The following is a 10578-nucleotide window of genomic DNA, read 5'->3' as shown; positions in this document are numbered from 1 at the left end:
GTGTCAAGACGTGTCATTATTCTATCTTGGTGAATGGTATTGTGGTTGATTTCTTTCATGCTTTGAGAGGTTTAAGACAATGAGATCATCTTTCCCCATTTTCTTTTCACCTTGATTGCTAATGTACTTGGGAGATTGATTCATAGAGCAGACTCAAGGAATTTGATAAGAGGGTGGAGAGTAAGAAGGGAGGAGGTTCCTTTAACACATTTACAGTTTGTAGATGGCACAAGAAGGGAACATTAATTGGATCCGGAATCTAAAGTTGGAAATACGACTCTTTGAGCAGATATCTAACCTCATGATGAACTTTGATAAGAGTTGTGTGGTGGGAGTGAATGTGGATGAAAGGGACCTAAGGGAATTTGCATGTGAGCTAGGTTGCACAATCTCAGACTGGCCCTTAACATACTTGGGCCTCATTTCAGGAGATAATCCTAAGAATGTAAGTTTCTAGAATCCGGTAGTGGAGAGTCACTTTCATTAGGTCTACCCTAGCTAATCTACCTGTCTACTATATGTCAGTGTTTAAGACCACTTCAAAGGTTTCCAATCTCTTGGAATAATTAATAAGGAATTTTCTGTGGGAACCTGGAGAGAAGAGGGATCATAGAGTGAGTTGGGAGGTGGTAACTAGGTGTAAAAAACTAGGAGGTCTTGGGATTGGTAACACCAAGAAAAGGAATATGGCTTTGATGGGGAAATGGTTGTGGAGGTTTACATTGGAAAATGGATAATTTGTGGACTGAGATTGTGGTTAACATACATGGGCTGGAAGACAATGGCTAGGATCCTGAAAATCCATTCACAATCTGCTTCTCCTTGGAAATCCATTCACAAATTGCTTCCAATTTTTTCCCCTTGGATCAGGTATGGTTTAAACTCTAGTAACTGAATAAAATTCTAGGAACAAATTTGGGTAGGGGATTCACCTTTGAAGAATCAGTTTCCGTCCTTGTATGCTCTGTCAAACTTGGAAAATGAACCTATCTCTTCTTTTTTGGTTCCTTTTGACTCCACTTCTGGTTTTGGGTGGAACCTAGGCCTGCATAGGGCAATTAGGGATACAGACTTGGAAAACTTGTTACCTTTGCTAGCCACCCTTGAGAATGTCTTCCTAAATCTTGATAAGAAAGACACCAGATTTTGGACCCCTTCTACCTCTGGTACTTTATCTTGCACTTCATTCTTTGAAAACTTAACTCCGCCTTCTGTCCCTTTAGGTTTTCCTTTCTGGTTAATGAAATATGGAGCAAGCCTATTCCTCCTCGGGTTGTTTTTTTTTTTTGGTTGGGAAATATTCATGGAAAGAATAAACACATTTGACTTATTTCAGAGAAAGGGACCCAACTATTGCCTTCTTCTTAATAGATGTGCTCTTTGTAAAGCTAGTGGCAATCCGGTTAACACCTCATGGTCTCTTGTAAGGTTACTACTTTGGGTGTTCTTGGAATCCGCCAGAGTGTCCAAAGCTTATTTTTTTTTCTCTTTTTTTTTTTTTTTTTTTTTTTTTTCAGATGGCCTAAGAAGGGAGGGAAGACTATGTGGAGGAGTATTAGGGCAGCTGTGTCCTGGTAATTATGGGAAGAAAGAAACTCATATATCTTTGGGGTTGTTTTTAGATTTTCCTATAGATGACTTGCTAAGAAATTGGAAAGATATTGCTTCCACTGCTAGGTGCAAGGGGACTCTTTCTCCCTCTTGGTCCCCTCCCCCCTTGGGTGTTATAAAGTTGAATTTTGATGGCAGTAGTATAAGGAATCTAGGCCCTCTGGGATTGGAGGAGTTTTTAGGAATGAGGAAGGGCATGTTATTGCTTTGTTCTTAGGCCCTATTGGACAAGGTGACTCTTTTAGGGCTGAGATCCTTGCAACGCTTGAAGGAATTCGAAGAGTAAAAGAATTAAATATCAGCCGTTTGATCCTGGAAAGTGATTTAAAGGTGGTGGTTAGCTGGTTGAAGAAAAAAGACAATAGATTATGAAACTATAACAATGAAAAGAAACAGTTCTTATGGCTGTTTAGGGACATTGAGATATAATATAGCTGGGTGAAGAGGAATGCTAACTCATTTGTAGATGGATTGGCCAAACAAGAGGTGGATAGGGAGTCTGTCTTTTGGGCTAGTTTTATTTTTTTTCTCTTTGATATATATATATTGGGAAGAATCAAGTTAAATATAATACCATACTCTACCCACACCGTATGGATTGTCAAATCCTAAAATCCATTCCTGCCCCAAAATTTTCCCTTCACACAAAAATGTTTAGAACACTTTTATAATGTAATGGGAAGCAGCATAGACCTCAATAGATCACTTTCGATCCATTGCACCAATTATATATTCATTTTCTACGCCCAATTCATTAATATTGTCCTACATAGTTTATTAATATTTCTGGTCAGCCCATAAAACAGAGCCAATCTTTGTCGTTTATGGGATCCCAATGCCTAATGTGAGCTGATCAGGTGAATCGGTAGGCAATTAATGCGGAGTGGGATATTAGTGATGCCAGTAGAATTGGGATCACATGTTCCAACACCCTATCAACGTAGCACCACCCATGCCACTAAAAATTAGGATTCATTATAAAAGTGGACCTTTTATGAATGAGATGTGAGATGATGTTGATTGAGCGTTGGAATGTCTTCTATTGGCAGATTCATACCTGCAACATTTTTTTTCCCTTTATCTATTCGTTGATTGTGAAAATGATATAGAATTAAATAAAATTAAAATTTTCAAAAAGGAAAAAAAAGATAAATTTACTTGTTTTAGTATATATAACTATGGTTTTTAAAATCAGAAACCGGTTAGGTGGCCGATTCTGTTTAACAAACCGCTGATCCGAGCGTTCAAACCATTCAATTGTTTTGATTGTTTTTATTTTTATTTTTTATTTTTTGTCAAAATGAACCAACTGTTCGACCTGGGAACGGGACCCCTGACCGGTTCATTCTCCGGATCGGTTTTAAAAACCTTGTATATAACCCCGTTTCCATGTGTGAGTCTTAGGAATAATTTGAAATTTCATCTCTTTCGTGCCCTAACCCTAACCCCTCTTCTTGGATTCTTCCCTTCTGCATATATACCATCCAAGGTTCAAAGAATTGATAGTCTGATATGCCAAATTGGGTGTATTGGATTTTGTATCAACATTCTTTTATATATATTTTTTTCAAAATATGTTCAGGGGGTCGATTAAAGGCCTGGTTACACCCTGAAACAAATCTTATCCCTAAACTCATAAAATTTCACGAATCGATGACCATTGATACATACGTATCGACCTATACATGACAAAATTTTAAACCTTGATACCATCTATTCCTCCTGCTGATCACCGTAACCTCCACCTCCAGCGGCCCTTCTCTCTTTATACAAGTTCTACAAGATGTTTGATTCATTTCCTCGTATTAAGCCTGTTTGACAATACCGTTGCATAATCTAGGAAGAGGGGTGGACGGTTTGCCATTAGTTACTGTAGACGCATACACTGAATTTGAGTGACGCAGCTCTGGACCAGATTGATTCTTCAGTAATGGGAAGGACTTGCAAGCAAGAAAATGAAACAGGCAACACCTACTAACAACCTAGCTAGTGACAATGCAAACCTTATTTACCATGCTGAATGAGGCTAAACATCCAGGCCATGAATCATATATCATCATGATCCATGGAGCTTCACTCAATCGTGTTATTCATCATCAGTCATTGGACCCAGAAAATTCGGGTTTCTTATAATTGCTAACTGCTAAGTCCATTCAACCTATAAATTTTGGCTTCTTGTTAAAATAATACTAGCGAGGGGTGCCCGGGCGAGTAATACCAAGTAACCGGGAGTGTAAAAAGTAAAGGAAAAAATAATAAGTTGTGGTCGTCTCCCAGTCTCTGCTGGAACGAACCAAGATATTATATATATATATGATAACAGATATATCTTACAAAGTCGTTGAATATACAATTCCCAAAAGAAATACAAATTTTATATGCATTACAAGAGAACATCTTACAAACAAAGCTATTAAACATATAATTCCCAAAATAACAAGCTATTCATCTTGTAAACCAACCAATTATTTGTTTGTGGAACAATGATGTCAACACCTGAAACTATCCTTACGGGAACACTTATCAAATTTTGCAAGAACAGAGCTACATCCTATGCAATTAGAAAGAAACATCAACAATAATAAAGCCCCTATCTAATTCAAACTTAATTTAAGAGGGAGATCCCTTTTTTATTCAGTCCATGTGACAAGTTAGAAAAGAATGGATGATATCAGTTAAGTTAGAGGTTTTCAATACTCCAATTAAGTCGATTGATACAATTTCCACCTATTGGAGGGAAATTCCGCATAGTCCTGACAGTTACAAAAAGTATAAAATTGATATATAGTTGATGGAAGTTAATAATTTCTTAAGGTCAACATATTTTCAACATGCTTAACATCCTACATACATCGGTTAGTATTAAAGAGTAATTAAGAATAAATGAAATCCTGTCTAATGTATGGAGACAATATATATAGTAGATGTCATTTAATATTCCAAATACTTAAATCAAATGCCCATATAAATTGGCTCACAGCATTGGTTGTCCCTTGGAACAACTTTGTTCTTGTTTTTTAAGAGGTGGCAATTCGATTCATCCCCGTGGTGCCCCACCCCGACTGGGGTGCATTTTTTGACCACCAAGGGTTTGGGGAAAACCCAAAACTCTAGGGTCGGGGGTGGTATTTGTCCAATCCATCCTAAACTCACCTTGACTATATTATATAACATAATATATATATATATATATATATATATATATATATATATATTTCATAAAATAAAATAGTTTTCGGTAGTTATCAAAAAATAAATTAATAAGTATACAAGTAAGTATGATTAGGGCGGGGTGAGGCAAAGTCAAGGATCCCCGTTCTCCGAGATGAGGATGGGGTTAAGATTCTTAACCCCGCTGAGGTTCAGGATGGGAACTTTGAATTCAGGGTTGAATATGGGGCAGGCAAAACCCAGCCCCGCCCTAGTGTGGTTGGGTTTTGCCATCTCTAAAAAAACAAAAACTTTTAGTTCTTCTAGTTCCAAGAGTTTGGATATTTCAAAAATAAGGATAAGGATGTACATAGCCCTCGTGCAAATAAAATGGTTTCCTGCAAAGCTCTCCCAGAACCTTTTATAGTCTTTTTGTAAAATAGTAAAAAAAATGATTGATTCCTCCATGAATTGGAATATCTCTAACAAATGCTTTTAGTTGAACCCTTGCTCATCGCAACAAAATCCAAAAAGGCTAAAAGAAATAGAAGAAAAACAGTGGCATACCTCTCTATTCTCACTCATAGATATGCCCAGGATCATGTCAAAGGCCTTCCGGACCAATCACTTCCTCATAATCCTTACCTATAACCAAGATATAAAGCTAATTATACTAGGCCATGAATACTCAAATAAACAATAAAACAAGAATAAGAGATGTCTCTAAAAGGTTTGGGGTCATGTGGTAGATTAACTTACTATTTGACTTTCCTGAAGAATCTCACGAGAAACATTGAGTGGATGGTCATTTGAGTCCACAACACCTTTCATGAAACTCAAATACCTTGGAAACTGATCAATTAGAAACAACAGACAGATGTAAGCAAACCGATTACAGAGAAAGGGGAGTATAGTGTGATATTCCCTTGAATTGTGGATCATCATGAAAGATCATGTTGTTGGACAGTTTTTGTATGCCCTTGGCTTCAATCAGTTCTGATGTATTTTTGATATTTAATGTAAATAAATAAAGTACATGTTTGATTCATGTTGTGTGGTATATTTCTGCGTAACACCCTAAAACTGGACACTTAATGAGACTTGTGTTGGTTTTAAATGTTCACATCCATTGGATAAGTCTGGGGAGATTTATCCCGTCAAGGCTGACACTGGTGTGCTGCCAACTGTTGGGGTGGCTTGCCAGGGTGAGACCCAAGGCACATGTAGTGTAGGATTACTTGAACCCTTGAACCGGACCAGATTTCCAGTATTGCTTTGGACCTTGAAGATTGATGAGCAAAACTAGAAAGTTACACCTGACCCCTAGACTCGATTATGGTACTGCACTAGGTGTCGGATTGGACTGTCTTTGATATGCCAATCAGTGAAATCCTTAGCAGGGGTCAAAACCTGGGTATGTTGGGACAGTATGAGAATTCATCTGAGTGGGTGATCATAGTGACGGGATCAGCCCCTTTGTCGGACAAAGGTAATGATCGGGAATGCACTTTTTCTGATGGAAACCAAACTACTGGCAATTGATTTCAATAGTTGGAATTTTGTTTTGCAAAATTTATATATATGATATATACTTATGTATGGTTTCAAATTGTTTGCAAATGGATTTAATTCCCGGGATCCATGTGAGTAGAGAGTGCAACATTGTTCCTTGCAGCCGAGGGAGAGGTCCTCTCTTGTCGGGCAGTGCTTGATCATTATGGGCTGAGAAGTTAAGTGTAAAGTCATTTGGGATAGTACCTGATGGGCTAATCTTGCATTTGCCCACAGTCCCTAGGATTTTATAAGATGGCTTGGCCCAAGGACCACTTAGTGTAAGTATTGGGCTCATAGGGTCCATGTGATGGGCTTAAGGGGTTCACTGGGCTTCTTAGTGAATTCGGCTAGGCCTTGTAACAGAGGCTAGGCCGAACCCATGTGGCTGGTGTGTAGATCAATGCTTGGGTCCCATGCCATACAAAGAAGCCCAATTGGGCAAGGTTTTTATAAAATGGCTTAGCTCAGGGACCACTTAGTGTAAGTACTGGGCCCATAGGGTCCATGTGATGAGCTCAAGGGGTTCACTTGGCTTCCTAGTGAATTCGGCTAGACCTTGTAACAGAGGCTGGGCCGAACCCATGTGGCTGGTGTGTAAATCAATGCTTAGGCAACTGGGTAGCACTTTGGAAGACTATTGAGCACTTATTAATTAATGGGCTTAAAACCCATTTCGAACTAGGCTGATTTGATCAGTCACAAAAGGGGGCGGATCTGAGATTAGGATGAGCCCAAAAGCTTATCTAATCTGTAGATAAGATTAAGAAGTGTCCTAATCCAAATACAGATTTGGATAAGGGCAACTCATGATATGATTAGGAAGTTTTCTTAATCATTAAGCAAGTGGAGGAAGCCTTAATTCGAATTACATGAATTCGAACCCAAGGGATTTCACAGAGAACACACCTGCATTCTGAAGATTGGATCACATAAACCCTAGAGAAGAAAAAGCAGTTCGCCACTTTCTTCTCTAGTTCTCTTCTCCATCAGTCGCCGCCAACCACCACCAGTTCGGTTTTCTCTATGAGAGAAAGATCAAGAAAGAGTTCTTGATATCGGTTTTTGCTAAAAGGCTGATTCAGTTCAGTGCTCATTGTTTCTAGAGGATTCTTGTGAAGGATTCAGTGCATAGAACGCACTCTGCTGGTTCTGTTCCACAGTTGCTGTGTCATCTTCAGCAGGAGCAGATCTTGGTGTCTTCTTTGAGCATGAACACCAACTTTGAGAGATATTATTTCTCTGGATCAGTTATAATCACTCCCTTTTCTTTTGGTTCAAATTTGGTTTGGTTTGGTTCAAGTAGGATCATTGAATATGATTCTAAAATCAGGAAATGCGATTCCAAATTAGTAGTCTACTCTTCTTTGACTTTTGCCCGTGTCGGAGAGGCGACCGGGTCTTATGTAGTAATGTGGCCCGTAGGCTTGGCCTGCATCAGCTTCGTAATGCCGGTCACCTACTCCTACAAGAAGCTCCTAGGGGCTCGACCTTCGGGGGCAACACTACTAAATTTAGATTGCCAACTCACACGGGAGCCTTGGAAGGCTTGACCAGTAAGGGCGCCTATGTAGTCAGTTGGCCGCCAACTCCCGCGGAAGCCATGAAGAGCTTATCTTTGTAGGGGGGACCTTGCGGAGAGGACTGATGTGGCATTATCTGAATTGAAAATAAGGCTGGTAGAGCTACTTAGTCCGTTAGCTCCCTGCATAGTCTCTGAGTTCATAAAAAATGTAAACTATAAAGCGATAGCTTCAATTTCTAAAAAGTAAGGACTTAGTTTTGGCAAGATGAGAACTTAGCTTTTTGTAGCGTGTTCCCACAGACGGCGCCAATTGATGTAACCGTTTTCGGCCACGTACCAATGTTTTGTGATGTAAAATTTTTTGGCTAAGTACCTCGTTATTTGACCCGGTGGTGGCGTGCCTTAGTGATGAGCTACTTGGTAGTGAACTGCCTACTAGCGAACTGCTCGATGGAGAATTGCCTGATGGTGAACTGTCTGGTGGCAACTGCCTGGTGGCGAGCTGCTCGGTGACGAATTGCCTGGTGGCGAACTGCCTATTAGGCGGCCGATGACTTAGAGAATGTTGGAGCTCCCTGGTGCGGCGCAATCCGACTGCCCTCAGCATGAGGTGGTCTTCTTTCCTTTGTAGGCTGCGGGAGCTGAGGGACTTGCGAGAACTTCATCTTTTCCTCCTCTTTGTAGGTGGCGGGAGCTGAGAGACTTGCGAGAACTCCATCTTTTCCTCCTCTTTGTAGGCGGCGGGAGCTGAAGGACCTGCGAGAACTGAAGCAGAGATCCCAAGGGTATTTTCCTGATGGGGGCTCTTCGACGCTTAAGTTAGCACTCTTATTGTAGAGAACTTTGAAAATAATATGAGAGAGCTAGAGAGTAGGGATTACTTCCCTTTTTTCATCCCCCTCCCCTTTTGGGGGTGAGGTCTTTATATATCCCAGAGTCCTCGCGAGTTAGGTGAGTGAAAAGCCTCCAAACGGTAAGACTCGTCGCATCTTGTCAGAACCGGGGTACGGTGGTGAACTCCTCGAGGTCGTCAGGCGGCTAGGTCGGCGCCTGGGCCGGGTTGTCAGAGGGGCGCCTGCGTCAGTCGACGGGTCAGTGTCTAGGCCAAGTCATCAGGTCGGCGGGTTAGTGTCTAGACCAGGTCGTCAAGCTGGTGCCTGTGTCAGTCGGCGGGTCAGTGTCTTACCAGGTTTGTCGGTGGGTGCCTTATGGGCGGCTTGGCCGGATCATGTGTTAGGCTGGTCCAGGTTGCGCAGGCCGTACGCCGCACGCAGCTCGCGCAGGTCGCGCGTGTGCCGCGCAGGTTGCGTGTGCCGCACGTAGGTCGCGCAAGGCCGACCAGACTGGTGCCCGGGTGGATCACCAACTTCGTAAGTTTGTTGATTGGGTGTTTTCCTAGTTGTCACGAGGTGCCACATGTCACAATTTCACTGGAGGGCCAAATCTGCCCTCATCAGTAACTGTCGCATGTATTGTCATTATTATTGTTCTTGTTACCTTTGTAGTGAAGTGTGAGGAAGCTAGAGGGTCTAAGTACTCATTGAAGGTCTTCTTGTAGAACTCGTTGTATTCCTCTGTAGTGACTTTCTTAGGGTGGCGTAGCTGTTCATATACATAAACAATATGAACACCTGACAGTTCACTGAATTTCCCATAATAGGAGTTTTAAGCCTTACCCATGTCAGCCTCCAGTCCTAGTACTTCTCAACTAAGATCTTAGTTTTCTTCTTTTTCTGTCATGACATAAAGACACGAAAGATTGCTCAGAAACCAAGGAACCCATAATAAACGATTGATCGGTATAGTGAAAGATCACAAGTTACCTCAGCTTCAGCCCCGAGTCCTAGTACCTCTCAACTACTATCTTAGTTTTTTTCTTTTTATGTCATGACATAAGCACACGAACGATTGCTCAGAAACTAAAGAACCCATAATAAACGAGTGGTCGGTATAGTGAAAGATCACAAGTTACCTAAAAATGAGTACTTGTACATCTTAGAAAGTCTAGGCAGAGAGAATAGTAAGGTTCTTGCACGATTGACTGTTCAACCCAAAAATAAGCCCTCAACTTCCTCCTCGGCTCCTCCCCAAAATCTTGATTAATCAAATGCAAAGGAGAAAACAAATCCAGAAAATGAGCACAAAATAAAAATAAAATAAAATAAAATAAGCAATCAAAATACTCACTCGGTTGAGATTTTGGCTCCGAACTCTGTCAACACTGCAACAGGGAGAGTCCGCTGGCTCTGCTTCGTTGAGAAGGGAGAGGAATAAAATGAGAGTTGGGACAAAAAGACATAGAGAGGGAATCAGACAAGTGGAAGATGGGAAGGCCAAACCACCGCTGCCGAGAGTTGCAGCGGCGGTGGTTGAGAAGAAACGAAAACAGGGAGAGGGGGCAAGAAGAAGACGAAGAAGAAGAAGAATCAGAGAGGAAGAGAGAGATCGGTGAAGGAAGGCACCGCCGCTAAGATGAACAAGTTGAGGAGGCCAAACCGCCGCTGCGGCTGCTTCCAGAACTCAAGAGCTCAAGAGGGAGACTTCGGGAAGGCCTTTGTGAAGCCTCCAGGACCTCCTCCGTTCTCCCTTCGCAACGGAAGAAGCCTCTCAAAAAGAAAAATTATGAAAAAAGTCAGAACAAGTGTGTATCGAAGACATGAACCAATTATTTACACGTGAGATTGAAAATCTACTCGCACGAGTCAATGCAGAAACCACCCATTCCAGAATTTTATATATAT

At 41.2% G+C, this 10578-nt stretch overlaps 1 long non-coding RNA gene across 2 annotated transcripts; it reads right to left on the bottom strand.

The window, feature by feature from the left end:
- Window positions 1–3871: 3871 nt before the first annotated feature.
- Window positions 3872–10476, bottom strand: LOC148867953 (uncharacterized). Of its 2 annotated transcripts, XR_016108262.1 has the most exons (5): window positions 10025–10476; window positions 9810–9931; window positions 5521–5613; window positions 5329–5406; window positions 3872–4364 (listed from the first exon to the last, which is right to left on the bottom strand). It is a non-coding gene; the product is annotated as an uncharacterized LOC148867953 (long non-coding RNA). The 2 variants fall into 2 exon arrangements; XR_016108261.1 differs by lacking the exon at window positions 3872–4364 and having other exon boundaries at window positions 5191–5406; window positions 10025–10457.
- Window positions 10477–10578: the final 102 nt, after the last annotated feature.

Source organism: Nelumbo lutea, chromosome 2, assembly GCF_056320005.1.
Source record: "Nelumbo lutea isolate HS-2025 chromosome 2, American lotus-T2T, whole genome shotgun sequence".
Lineage (NCBI taxonomy): Eukaryota > Viridiplantae > Streptophyta > Magnoliopsida > Proteales > Nelumbonaceae > Nelumbo > Nelumbo lutea.
This window is presented reverse-complemented; position numbering and strand designations above follow the sequence as displayed.